We start from the raw sequence: 14,031 nt of genomic DNA on the forward strand, positions 1-14,031 counted from the left end.
GATAGATAGATAGATAGATAGATAGATATCCTTCCACATTTGCATCTATTAAAAAATAATTGGATTTATGTATTTTCTTGCACCTGAAATACATTTTGAAATATATTTTGGTGTATGAAGATTGAAACAAAATATATATATATTCAATATAAAAATATATATGTCATTGAGCTTCAGTGTTTACAACATATTTAACATATATTTTGGCCAGAAAAAATAAATATTTTTTACCGTATGGGTGTTTTCCTTTAAAGTTTATTTTTCTTGCCCAGTTGGCAAATATTTTTTTTCTTTTTTTTAATATAAATTTGCTTAATATAGATTATTATTATTATTTTTTTTTTTTTCAGAAAACAAGACTTTTTATCTCAAGTCGTTTTGCATCTCAAGTAAATGTATCGTGACTTAAAAATGTTTAGATATTTATCATGGAAAACCAGACAAAAATACAGAGGAAGAAAATCATATTTCGCAGTGAATTCAGCTTAAACTTGCATCCCATAATAAGCTCCTCAGAGCATTTCTCACGATGAACCCATCATAAACATTTTACATTATTTTTTTGCTTCATATGATACACAGAAAGCTGAAAACATGCAGCAGTTGTGAATGCAAAATACAGTTCATTCCAGTGCACCGTATTAAATCATCTGAAAATATGTTGCTCAAAACTAAAAATAGAAACTGTAAATCTGTGATAAGACGCTTCCATAACCCTGTTTGCACCTCCGTCACTGACCTCTGGTTTATTAGGTTGTGCTCTGTCTTGTTTTCCAGTACAAATATCTAAAGCTTCTTAAATCAAGACACATTTACTAGAGAAGCAAAATGACAGAAGATAGGAAGTCTTGTTTATTGAAAAATGCATTAAAATTAAGCGAGTTTTTCCTTAAAACAAGTGTCTGAAAATGCAACTTAATTCAAAGCAAAACCAAGATTATTTTAAGATTATATTATTTTATTTCTGACCCCATTGGCAGTATGACCAAACCTGCAGAAATTAAAAATAAATAAATACGCAAATAAATAAATAAATGTGTGTATACATACATGTATTCTTGTTTAAATACGTATATAAATAATTAAACGTGTGATGAAATATAGGCAAATAAATAAAATAAATTGGTGGCCAAATGGAAAATGTTTAAGGAAATGCTAAACTCAAAAATAAATGTATTTGCTTATTTATTTATTTTTAATTTCTGCAGGTTTGGTCCTCCATATGGCAGATGTTTTCTCCTTTAAGCATAAATCTGTGTGATTTTGATGCATTTTTTCAGAAAACCAAACTATTTATCATTCCGTCATTATGTGAGATGTATTTTGATTTAAGAGCATTTAGCTATTTCGATTGGAAAACAAGACATAAATACTGAGAAAAATAATCTTGCTTTCCCTTTGAATTAAGCGGAACTTTTCTGACCCCACTGGCAGATATTTGTTGTTGTTTTAAGCAAAAACTTACTTAATTTTAATAAGTTTTTCAGTAAACAAGGCTTCATATCTGAAGTCATTGTTTTTTCTCAAGCAAATGTGTCTTTATTTAAGAATCTTTATAAAAAAAAATACTGATTAGGATCATATTTGCATATTTGACTATGAAACGAGAAGCTGTTTTTCTCAGCGGTCAGATGTTTAGCAGCTTCTGTTGTCGTTCGTCTGTTTGAGGACTAATCATAGATGGCTCCGTTTGACCTCCAACCCATGAAGAGTCACTCAGTTTAACCCCAGAACTACAAACACGGCCTGGATATTAGATTAGCTTGCTGCTAATCTTCATTAACAGCTCGTTAATAATCAGATTTTGCGTACCTGTGGCTGGTAGCAGCTCCTCTGCGTTTCTTTCCAGGTTCAGCTGCTTGTTTACAGCTCATCTGTATTTAGACGGCTGCGTGAACATGCTGCTATTTTTACAGCGTGTGATTTGATGCCTCGTGTCTTTACAGCGTCTGTCCTCGCTATCACACATGCTGATCCGTAAATGACACGCACAGCTTCAGTACATATGCAGACAGAGGCACACACAGCCTACTGTTCCTGAGATGAACCAAGTGTGACCTTTATCTGAAGGGTCGTGACCTCTGAGATGTTTCACATGTTGACCTTCCTTCTGTAGAGTCTCATTACACACATTATTTATCGCTCGCTCACGGCTCCGGACTCATCTCACACACACACAGAAAACATGCAGTGGTCTTTATTTATTTGTCAATTCACATTTATTTCTGTAGCGCTTTATACAAAATTGTTTCAAAGCAGCTTCACGGAGATAAACAGGAAAATAGAAAATGCAAACTTCATTAATGAGACAAATGTAGCTAACGGGGAACATTTTGCAAAGTTCTATAAATGTTAGGACGAAACATTGATAACATAAAGTTTATGGAACACTCTTACAACTTTATTAATATTTGATATATGTTCTCATAATGTTGAGAAAACGTTCTTTGAACAATGTTCTCAAAATGAACTTGATGAACGTACAAAAAAAATTTTTTTGTAACATTTAAATAACGTTCTTATCAAATCAAGAAAACTGGACATTTTAACGTTCTTGGAATATTAACCCTCTGGTGTTCTTCGGTCATTGTAGACCGGGAAAAAAAAATGTTTTGACATTTTAAAAATCGCTACTTAATCGGAATGGTATGAAACTCTATGACTTTTATGGCAGTCGCTATGTGACCACACACACACAAAAAAAAAATCGTGGACTTGATTCGAAAAAGCTAAATGGTTGGAAAAAAAAATAGTCATACTTGTGTTGTTCATGGTCAAAAATGACAGCCGTTGGAAATATGCAGAAATACGAAAATACAGAGAATTCAGAGAATTTCTGTGCAATCTACAAATCATTCATGATGCAGAAAAAATGTGCACAGCAATGAAGGGGTGACGCTCTAAAATATCATAATAAATAAAGTACAAAACAGACACAAACTTACACACTCACAGACACACAACACACTAGTAACACACACAAATGAACTGGTGTGGCTGAAACAATATGGCAAAATTGAGTCAGAAGACTCAAATAAGAGGTTGAAGTTATATTGATTTATCTCTGATAAAGCATTCCTGTTCATTCTTGTTATATTTTTTGAACTTTGATGTCATTTGTAATAAAATGTCTTTCTCTGTGTTCAGGTTTGACTGTAGTAAAATTTATGCAAAAACTGACATTTCAAATCAACATTTAAAAAAAAAAAACTAAACCTTTACAAAAAGTTGTCTTTGAGAATGTATATGTATAAATATGTATCCAAATTCACAACTTAAAAAAAAATGTCTAAAAACAACTAGAGAATTTATAAGCCTTTTAGATAGAGCTATATAGGAATCTAGTGGCTAAACCATAGAATTGCAGAAGTTTTTTAATTTTTTTTACTCCAACCAGATGGTACTAATCTGCTTTTAAAAAATGGATTTTAAAGGCATTGTCTCTATTTTAACATGAAATACTGCCATAATTGAAAAGTAACAGAACATTTTTGAAGTTTTTTTTATTTATTTTCAATGGAGAAAATGTATCATAATTATTACATAAATATTAATTAGTACCATGAGATTCTCTCAAAATACAAAATAAAAAAGTTGGAATAAAAATATATTGCATTGATTTTACTGAAAATTTAAAAAAATTACATTTCAGGTGTCCGGTCACTTTTGACCGTGAACAACACAAATGTGACAATAGGGTTAAAAATAAATGTTCAAATAACGTTATATTTTGGGTGAAAATCCATGTTAGGGAAATGCATTACAAGTAAAGTGAGTTAAGTAATCAGATAAGTAATTTTATTAACCTCATAATTTTTTTTTCTTTATTTACTGACTTTAGATAAACATGTTTTTTTTTTTAATTGCTGAAATAAGAGTGTTTTGCTCAAACAAGCCCAGCCCAGGTGAGAAAAAGTAATGCAAAAGTAATGTAACGCATTACTTTCCATAAAAAGTAACAAAGTAACGCACTTAGTTACTTTTTTAGGGAGGAACGCAATAAATGCATTACTTTTTAAAAGTAACTTTCCCCAACACTGGAGAAAATAAAATTAGTAGAACATTTAAGAAAGGTTTTTGGAACGTTTAAACAACTTTATAATCCCAACAAGAAAACTGGACATTTAACATTCTTAATGTATGAAAATAAAATTAGTACGTTTAAGAAACGTTTTTGCAATTTTTAAATATTGTTCTATTCACAACAAGAACACTGAACATTTTAACGTTCTATTGCAACTAAATCTTCAAATAACGTTATTTTTTGGGTAAAATAAAAAGGTAGGAGCACGTTGTAAGAAACGTTTTTGTAACTTTTACATAACGTTATAATTATATACAATGAAAACAGACTGTTACAAAACATGTTACAAAGTAGGCAAACTTGTCAATTACATTTGGTTTATATATTAGCTGTGAGGTCTGATATTGAATTATCTGCATCATTTGTCTTCCATATGCAGTGATTTGATGTTCGATTAGTGTATTTTTATCATACACATGATGCTGTGATGCAGCTGACATTATATCATTATATACGCACAACTGCTGATCAAATATACAGGAGACCGGGGCTAGTTGTCACTGAGGTTGTTAGGTTTTGAGTTATATAGCGGTGAGTTTAGCAGTCTCATTATACATATTTCTGCAATTTAGCTGAATAGCCAAAAATATTTTCTTTAATGGTTCACATTGTGACAACTTACCCCATATACTGTGACAACATGCCCCACTATAGGCTCAACATGCGTTATATGAACTGTTTTGTCTCTGTCCCAAAATATAAATGATTAAGAGAAAGAAGTAACATAATATAGAATTAAATCAATCCCAGATCAGTGTTTATAACATTAAATAAATCCCAGACTGAGCAGCAGAGTGCAGTATTGGTCAAGTGAAGACACTCAACAGGAAGCACACTGTTAAGTGGCTCAGAAGATGTCTTTTTTTGTAGTTTTTAATCACCCTGCTTCCCTCACAAAAACCCAGCACAATTTTTCTATTTTGAAATATTGCAGAAAATCAGCTCTGTGACCAACAGAAGTTTATGATTCTTACACATTTTATTCATCATGATCATCATTAATGAACACAGCTTTTATGAATTTTGAAGCCTAAATACAATCAGCTGAAGTAGAAATAGAAACTTGGATAAATCACCCATTTATTATATTTAAAGTTATGTCATGGTTATGTGAATATTTGAGGAACAATCCATTTTATAATTTTTGAAAACATTATGAACATTTTATTCTGAATGTTTTTAAACATTCAAACTGTCCAGTTCTTTTAATATATTAAGAACGTTGTTTCTTGGTTATGTGAACGTTAGGAGAACATTCCATTTTGACATTTTGGAAATGTTACGAGAACGTTACATTTGAATGTTCTCTCCGTATGCATTTACATCTAAAGAACGTTTCTTCTTGGTTATGTGAGCGTCACGGCAACATTACATTTGATCATTTTGAAACAGTCATGAAAACAGTATTTCTGAATGTTTTTTCTTGGTTATGTGAACATTAGAGGAACATTACATTCTACAGTTTTGAAAATATTATCTGAACATTCTCTCAGTGTCTAAAACACCCATTTTTTTAAATACTTCAAGAACTTTTTTTTTTCTTGGTTATGTAAATATTAGAGAAACATTCTATTCTATATTTTGAAAATGTTAATTGTTAAATGTAATTGTTCTAAAGCATCTAAAACACAAATGTTTGTATTTAAAGAGCATTTTTTCTTGGTTATTATTTATAAACCGTTATGAAAACAGTTATTTCTGAATGTTTTTAAATGTCCAAAATATCTATTCCTATAATGCATTAAGAATGTTTCTTCTTAGTTGAATGAAACATTCGATCATTTTGAAACCATTATGAGAATATTAAATTGTTGTTACTGAAGAATGTTACAAATAACATCATAAGGATGTTGCGAGAACATTGTTCTAAGAATGTTTCCTCTCAACATTGCAAAAACATAGATCAAATATTAAGAATATTCCATAAACATTACTTTAAGAATGTTTGCCTTGACATTTACGTAGGCTAACCTTTAAAAAACGTTATAGGAACGTTTCCAGTTGTTTTTCAAACCGTAGATGACAGCGCTTGCAACGCCAAGGTCATGGGTTCGATTTCAAGAGAATGCATGAACTGATCAAATGTATATCTTGCATGCATTGTAAGTTGCTTTGGATAAAAGCGTCTGCCAAATGCATACATGTAAATAAAGCAATAAATGCATCTAGACGCAGATTGTTTTTAAGTGTCTGCTCATCAATACAGTCTCCCTCACTGACCCATAATGCACCTGGAGATGTAACGAGCCACCATGTGTAGGATGTACTTCAGCATTTCTCTCTCTCTCTCTGAAGGTCAGTGCAGTGTGTGTGAGCTGGAAGCAGATCATCTGATATCTGGCTAACTTGCTAAAGCTGGCGAGCATCTCTGTTTGTATGCTTTCTAATCTTATCTCCATGCCAATGATTTCAGCGTCAGGCTTCATGCAGAGAGCGATTCTTGGCTGTGTTCAGTGTGAGTGTTTAATTTGATCACTTTATGATTTAAACAGACATAGAAAGCACAAGAGAGATTAAACTATGGAAGCACGTTTCCACCACAGAATGAAAAAGGTAACTGCGACTCTTTATCTCACAATTCAGGCGTTGTTTCTCAGAATTCTGAGAACACATCTGTCTCTTTCCTTAGAATTGTGACTACACTTCATAATCTGACTTTTTCTCTGAATTAAAGTTTACATTTCGCAGTTGCAACTTTTTTCTTAGAATTCTGAGTTTAACTGCAACTTTTTATCTCCCCAATTCAAACCTTTTCAAACAATTTGGACTTTTCTAAGAATTCCGAGTTTGTGTCTCACAATTCCAACTTCTTTTCTCAGAAATGCATTGTGAGAATTGTGAGAGAAAAAGTCCCAATACCTTGTTTATTTATTCTGTGGCAGAAACAAGCTTTTATAACTGAGCTTTAATGTTGCTGACTGCTTCTGTTCCTTCAAAAAGGGTCTGCTAAATGCATAAACGTAAATATGATTCGTTTGATCTTCTTTAATATCATTTAATATTCTTTAATAGAAACAAAGACCAAAATTTGCATTAGAGCATTAACGGTTTTTAAAGAGTTAGTTCACCCAGAAATGATCATTCTTTTATTATTTACCCATCCAAGTATTGAACCACACCAAAATAAATGTTCAAATAACGTTATATTTTGGGTGAAAATCCATGTTAGGGAAATGCATTACAAGTAAAGTGAGTTAAGTAATCAGATAAGTAATTTTATTAACCTCATAATTTTTTTTTCTTTATTTACTGACTTTAGATAAACATGTTTTTTTTTTAAATTGCTGAAATAAGAGTGTTTTGCTCAAACAAGCCCAGCCCAGGTGAGAAAAAGTAATGTAACGCATTACTTTCCATAAAAAGTAACAAAGTAACGCACTTAGTTACTTTTTTAGGGAGGAACGCAATAAATGCATTACTTTTTAAAAGTAACTTTCCCCAACACTGGAGAAAATAAAATTAGTAGAACATTTAAGAAAGGTTTTTGGAACGTTTAAACAACTTTATAATCCCAACAAGAAAACTGGACATTTAACATTCTTAATGTATGAAAATAAAATTAGTACGTTTAAGAAACGTTTTTGCAATTTTTAAATATTGTTCTATTCACAACAAGAACACTGAACATTTTAACGTTCTATTGCAACTAAATCTTCAAATAACGTTATTTTTTGGGTAAAATAAAAAGGTAGGAGCACGTTGTAAGAAACGTTTTTGTAACTTTTACATAACGTTATAATTATATACAATGAAAACAGACTGTTACAAAACATGTTACAAAGTAGGCAAACTTGTCAATTACATTTGGTTTATATATTAGCTGTGAGGTCTGATATTGAATTATCTGCATCATTTGTCTTCCATATGCAGTGATTTGATGTTCGATTAGTGTATTTTTATCATACACATGATGCTGTGATGCAGCTGACATTATATCATTATATACGCACAACTGCTGATCAAATATACAGGAGACCGGGGCTAGTTGTCACTGAGGTTGTTAGGTTTTGAGTTATATAGCGGTGAGTTTAGCAGTCTCATTATACATATTTCTGCAATTTAGCTGAATAGCCAAAAATATTTTCTTTAATGGTTCACATTGTGACAACTTACCCCATATACTGTGACAACATGCCCCACTATAGGCTCAACATGCGTTATATGAACTGTTTTGTCTCTGTCCCAAAATATAAATGATTAAGAGAAAGAAGTAACATAATATAGAATTAAATCAATCCCAGATCAGTGTTTATAACATTAAATAAATCCCAGACTGAGCAGCAGAGTGCAGTATTGGTCAAGTGAAGACACTCAACAGGAAGCACACTGTTAAGTGGCTCAGAAGATGTCTTTTTTTGTAGTTTTTAATCACCCTGCTTCCCTCACAAAAACCCAGCACAATTTTTCTATTTTGAAATATTGCAGAAAATCAGCTCTGTGACCAACAGAAGTTTATGATTCTTACACATTTTATTCATCATGATCATCATTAATGAACACAGCTTTTATGAATTTTGAAGCCTAAATACAATCAGCTGAAGTAGAAATAGAAACTTGGATAAATCACCCATTTATTATATTTAAAGTTATGTCATGGTTATGTGAATATTTGAGGAACAATCCATTTTATAATTTTTGAAAACATTATGAACATTTTATTCTGAATGTTTTTAAACATTCAAACTGTCCAGTTCTTTTAATATATTAAGAACGTTGTTTCTTGGTTATGTGAACGTTAGGAGAACATTCCATTTTGACATTTTGGAAATGTTACGAGAACGTTACATTTGAATGTTCTCTCCGTATGCATTTACATCTAAAGAACGTTTCTTCTTGGTTATGTGAGCGTCACGGCAACATTACATTTGATCATTTTGAAACAGTCATGAAAACAGTATTTCTGAATGTTTTTTCTTGGTTATGTGAACATTAGAGGAACATTACATTCTACAATTTTGAAAATATTATCTGAACATTCTCTCAGTGTCTAAAACACCCATTTTTTTAAATACTTCAAGAACTTTTTTTTTTCTTGGTTATGTAAATATTAGAGAAACATTCTATTCTATATTTTGAAAATGTTAATTGTTAAATGTAATTGTTCTAAAGCATCTAAAACACAAATGTTTGTATTTAAAGAGCATTTTTTCTTGGTTATTATTTATAAACCGTTATGAAAACAGTTATTTCTGAATGTTTTTAAATGTCCAAAATATCTATTCCTATAATGCATTAAGAATGTTTCTTCTTAGTTGAATGAAACATTCGATCATTTTGAAACCATTATGAGAATATTAAATTGTTGTTACTGAAGAATGTTACAAATAACATCATAAGGATGTTGCGAGAACATTGTTCTAAGAATGTTTCCTCTCAACATTGCAAAAACATAGATCAAATATTAAGAATATTCCATAAACATTACTTTAAGAATGTTTGCCTTGACATTTACGTAGGCTAACCTTTAAAAAACGTTATAGGAACGTTTCCAGTTGTTTTTCAAACCGTAGATGACAGCGCTTGCAACGCCAAGGTCATGGGTTCGATTTCAAGAGAATGCATGAACTGATCAAATGTATATCTTGCATGCATTGTAAGTTGCTTTGGATAAAAGCGTCTGCCAAATGCATACATGTAAATAAAGCAATAAATGCATCTAGACGCAGATTGTTTTTAAGTGTCTGCTCATCAATACAGTCTCCCTCACTGACCCATAATGCACCTGGAGATGTAACGAGCCACCATGTGTAGGATGTACTTCAGCATTTCTCTCTCTCTCTCTGAAGGTCAGTGCAGTGTGTGTGAGCTGGAAGCAGATCATCTGATATCTGGCTAACTTGCTAAAGCTGGCGAGCATCTCTGTTTGTATGCTTTCTAATCTTATCTCCATGCCAATGATTTCAGCGTCAGGCTTCATGCAGAGAGCGATTCTTGGCTGTGTTCAGTGTGAGTGTTTAATTTGATCACTTTATGATTTAAACAGACATAGAAAGCACAAGAGAGATTAAACTATGGAAGCACGTTTCCACCACAGAATGAAAAAGGTAACTGCGACTCTTTATCTCACAATTCAGGCGTTGTTTCTCAGAATTCTGAGAACACATCTGTCTCTTTCCTTAGAATTGTGACTACACTTCATAATCTGACTTTTTCTCTGAATTAAAGTTTACATTTCGCAGTTGCAACTTTTTTCTTAGAATTCTGAGTTTAACTGCAACTTTTTATCTCCCCAATTCAAACCTTTTCAAACAATTTGGACTTTTCTAAGAATTCCGAGTTTGTGTCTCACAATTCCAACTTCTTTTCTCAGAAATGCATTGTGAGAATTGTGAGAGAAAAAGTCCCAATACCTTGTTTATTTATTCTGTGGCAGAAACAAGCTTTTATAACTGAGCTTTAATGTTGCTGACTGCTTCTGTTCCTTCAAAAAGGGTCTGCTAAATGCATAAACGTAAATATGATTCGTTTGATCTTCTTTAATATCATTTAATATTCTTTAATAGAAACAAAGACCAAAATTTGCATTAGAGCATTAACGGTTTTTAAAGAGTTAGTTCACCCAGAAATGATCATTCTGTCATTATTTACTCATCCTCGTATCGTTCCAAACCTGTATGACTTTCTTTGCTCTGTGGAACACAAATTATGGTAACCAAACCGTTTCCGTTCCCATTGATTTCCATTATATGGCTAAAAATACAATGGGAGTCAATGGGAATGGAAATGTATTTTTTGTGTTTCTGCAGAAGAAAGAAATGCATACAGGATTGGAACATGAAGGTGAGTAAATGACAAAATTTTCATTTTTGGGGTGAAAATATCAATCATGTATTGAAGTCTAGAACCAGCTTTTTAAAAATACGTCCTAAGAACATTTGATAATGCTCTTATTAAGCTATTTAATGTTTGTGCAAAAAGAATGCGAGAGTTACTTTTGAACGTTCTGAAAAGTAACAATTCTATTAACAACCAACTAAAACGTTTAAGAAATAAAACATTCCAATGAACCGTGTATAAATAATGTTTTTGTGCCAATGTTGTAAGGACATGAATAAACACCAGAGAACTTTGAACGAACATTCTATTAATGTTACTGGAAAAATGTAAACAACTTTGCCAGAACGTTCCCTGTTAACCAGTTAATGTGTCCGGTTAAAGCTGAAGTTAATGTGGTTAAGACGTTTACATCACACTGAGATAAGCCAGCTCTCCTGAGCCTGCATCACATGTTGGGCTTTAATATCATCAATGCAGGTTCAAAAAACAAGCATACAGCAAAGTTAATTTTAGAACAATGAGTCAGGCCGCCTGTGCAGCTGTGACTGATGTCTTAAGCAGCATTAGTGTCTTATATCATAATTACACACTGCTGAGACTAAAATAGAGCTCAGGCCAGCGTTGGTTAAGACCTGGAGCTCAGCAGAAATCACGTCCAGAAGACATCGAATCTCACACATGTGTGATCGGCTTTGTAGCACACCCAGATTCTCCAGATACATTTGGCCTTGTGTAAAAGGGCAAGAAATTGAGCAGGTGTTAATGTGCCGTAATGTGAGCGAACAATAGATCCGAGGCCAGCACTGTCTCTAACACTACAGTTATTCGTTTAGCACACACTCTAATCCACAGCCACAGGGAACAGACTCAGAACGTTCTGGCAAAGTTACGAACAAACGTTCTTCTAGAAATGTTCGGTCAAAGTTATCTGGTCTTTAATGTTCTCAAAACATTGGCATGCAAACATCATCTATGGAACATTTTAGTTAGTCTAACATTACTCCTTATTTCAAAATGTAAATAGAACACTCAAAAAGAACATTCCCATAATGTCTGTGCATATGTTTAACCATGACAAAATGTTTTTAAAACTGGATTAAAAAAAAAAAAATTTAATAATGTTTTTATAAGTTAAAGAAACTTTGGCAAAATGTTCTTAAAACATATTTGTCTCAGCTAAGGAGTTATCTGGTCTTTAATAATGTTCTCAAAATGTTAGCACATAAACCTTATTTATACATCATTCATGAAACATTTTATTTCTGAAATGTTTCAGTTGGATGTTCATTTAAATGTTACGACTTGTTTCAGAACGTTTAGAGAACATTCAAAAGTAACGTTCCCTTAAATGGAATGTTCCCTTAACATTCGGATGAATGTATATAAAAAAGTTAAACATTTTAAAAACTGGATGTTTTGAACATTCAGAAATAATGTTTTCATATTTTAACGGGAACATATTTTTATTAGCACAAAATGAGGATGAAAACAAGATTTGCCAAGAAAAGCATGAGCTAGATTACAAATGAAAAATTTACGTTTACATGCATTTAAATAATCGGTTTATAATTGGATTCATGGCTCATTTGGACTGAAAAGCCTTCATATAAACACCAGTCAATCTGAATGAAATTACAATTGAAGGCATGCTGCAGATATGAAATAATCAGTTCAACAAGAAAAAATAAGCATGTAAATGCTTGAATATGACTCTCTTATTGGATTGTAAAATATATTGCACACATGCACAGTGCCGTGAAGCTTACATTTTATGTGTGTACTGTGTTTATTTTCATCTGAATATTTGCTAAAAAGTTCTTCTACATATAAGTCAACTTTCTTTTTTTATGGAAGCTTGTTTTCACCATGCTGTTAAAAAAATGTGAAAGAAAATTGCAATGCATTGTCTTGCAATTGTGAGTTTATATCTCACAATTCTGAGGGGCGAAGGTCTTTTTTCTGAAATTCTGTGACAAAAACAAACAAAAAAACTGAATTATAGGCTAAACAGAATTCTGAGGGAAAAAAAATATTTTTGCAAAAAAAAAAAAGTACAACCTGTGAAATAAGTTCCAATTACATTTATTAATTTTTTTGTTTGTTTGTTTTCTTTCCATCTCCGGTTGTGAACTGCACATGTGCTGATGTTTGGTTTGCATGAAGTAATGCACATTTAAACGAATATGTGAATCTGATTGCAGCATTTCAGGTTCATATAAACTACACTTTAATACTCTGCAATCAGATCGGATTCATTCCGCTTGACAAAAATATAACTGTGAAGCAATTAATGCTGGTTTAAGATTTCTGTGCATTGACAAACGTGAGAGATGTCACCTCTGCTTCCTCTGTGAAGACTGAGCTCTGAGACACGTGTTTTAATGTGTCTGTCACTTGATGATTAGAGAGGTTATTTTGGATGTGATGGTCCTTTACAACATATGCAAGATGTTTTCCACCTTAAAAATACATGATGTAATGGATATCAGGTGTGAATGCTGCTGCTGACACCGTTTGCTCTGATTGTTGGGAGTCCTGAGCTGTGCATGAATCTCCGGCTGTACATGTGAACATGAGGCTGTCATCAGCTGTTTACAGTAATAACTTCACTAGTTTGCAGTGTTCACAGCTGCGTTTGTCCCTACTGCGTCTTTAGATGTGATTCAAGCTGCATTACACTGCAAAAATTAAATATCTTTCTCAGTATTTCTGTCTTGTTTTCCAGTAAATACTTAAACATTCATCAATCAAGATAATAGCATAATCCAGCGAACAGGGAGCATTCTCACAACTTTCACTGATGTCTTTTAACAGTTATATAAATGTTAGGACACATCAAACAGGGACGTCACTTCCTGTTTGCTGCTGCTGCGTCAAGTTAATTCTTTATCTTAAAATCAATGTTATACACCATAATTTCCTTTTCAATAACGTATGAATATATCCCCTATCGAATTCTACAACAAAAACAATCAGTTTTATTTTGATTTCCCGAGTCCGCTATTAGCTTGTAGCCCGTTAGCATCGCCAGCGTGGTTGCCGCTAATCTCGCGTACATTGCTAATACTCTATTCACACACATTACCTTTGTTTTACTCACTGTTACTTGCTTTAATGGCAAGTAATCTTGAGCGCAAATGGAGAAAAACTAACTTGGAAGTTTTTAGAAT

General features: G+C 32.4%; 1 protein-coding gene across 3 annotated transcripts in view; it reads right to left on the reverse strand.

Annotated features, from left to right (window-relative positions):
• The window catches only part of LOC107712520 (leucine-rich repeat-containing protein 2), a 23,477-nt gene extending 12,327 nt beyond the window's left edge, over positions 1 to 11,150 (reverse strand). For all 3 annotated transcript variants that reach the window (XM_016517826.1, XM_016517817.1, XM_016517808.1), the window contains exon 1: positions 11,144 to 11,150. The gene's annotated coding sequence lies outside the window, so the exon portion shown is untranslated. The remainder of the gene's footprint in view (positions 1 to 11,143) is intronic.
• Between the last annotated feature and the right edge of the window lie 2,881 nt (positions 11,151 to 14,031).

This window comes from Sinocyclocheilus rhinocerous, unplaced genomic scaffold, assembly GCF_001515625.1.
Source record: "Sinocyclocheilus rhinocerous isolate Xijiao unplaced genomic scaffold, SAMN03320098_v1.1 scaffold493, whole genome shotgun sequence".
In the NCBI taxonomy this organism is placed as follows: Eukaryota; Metazoa; Chordata; class Actinopteri; order Cypriniformes; family Cyprinidae; genus Sinocyclocheilus; species Sinocyclocheilus rhinocerous.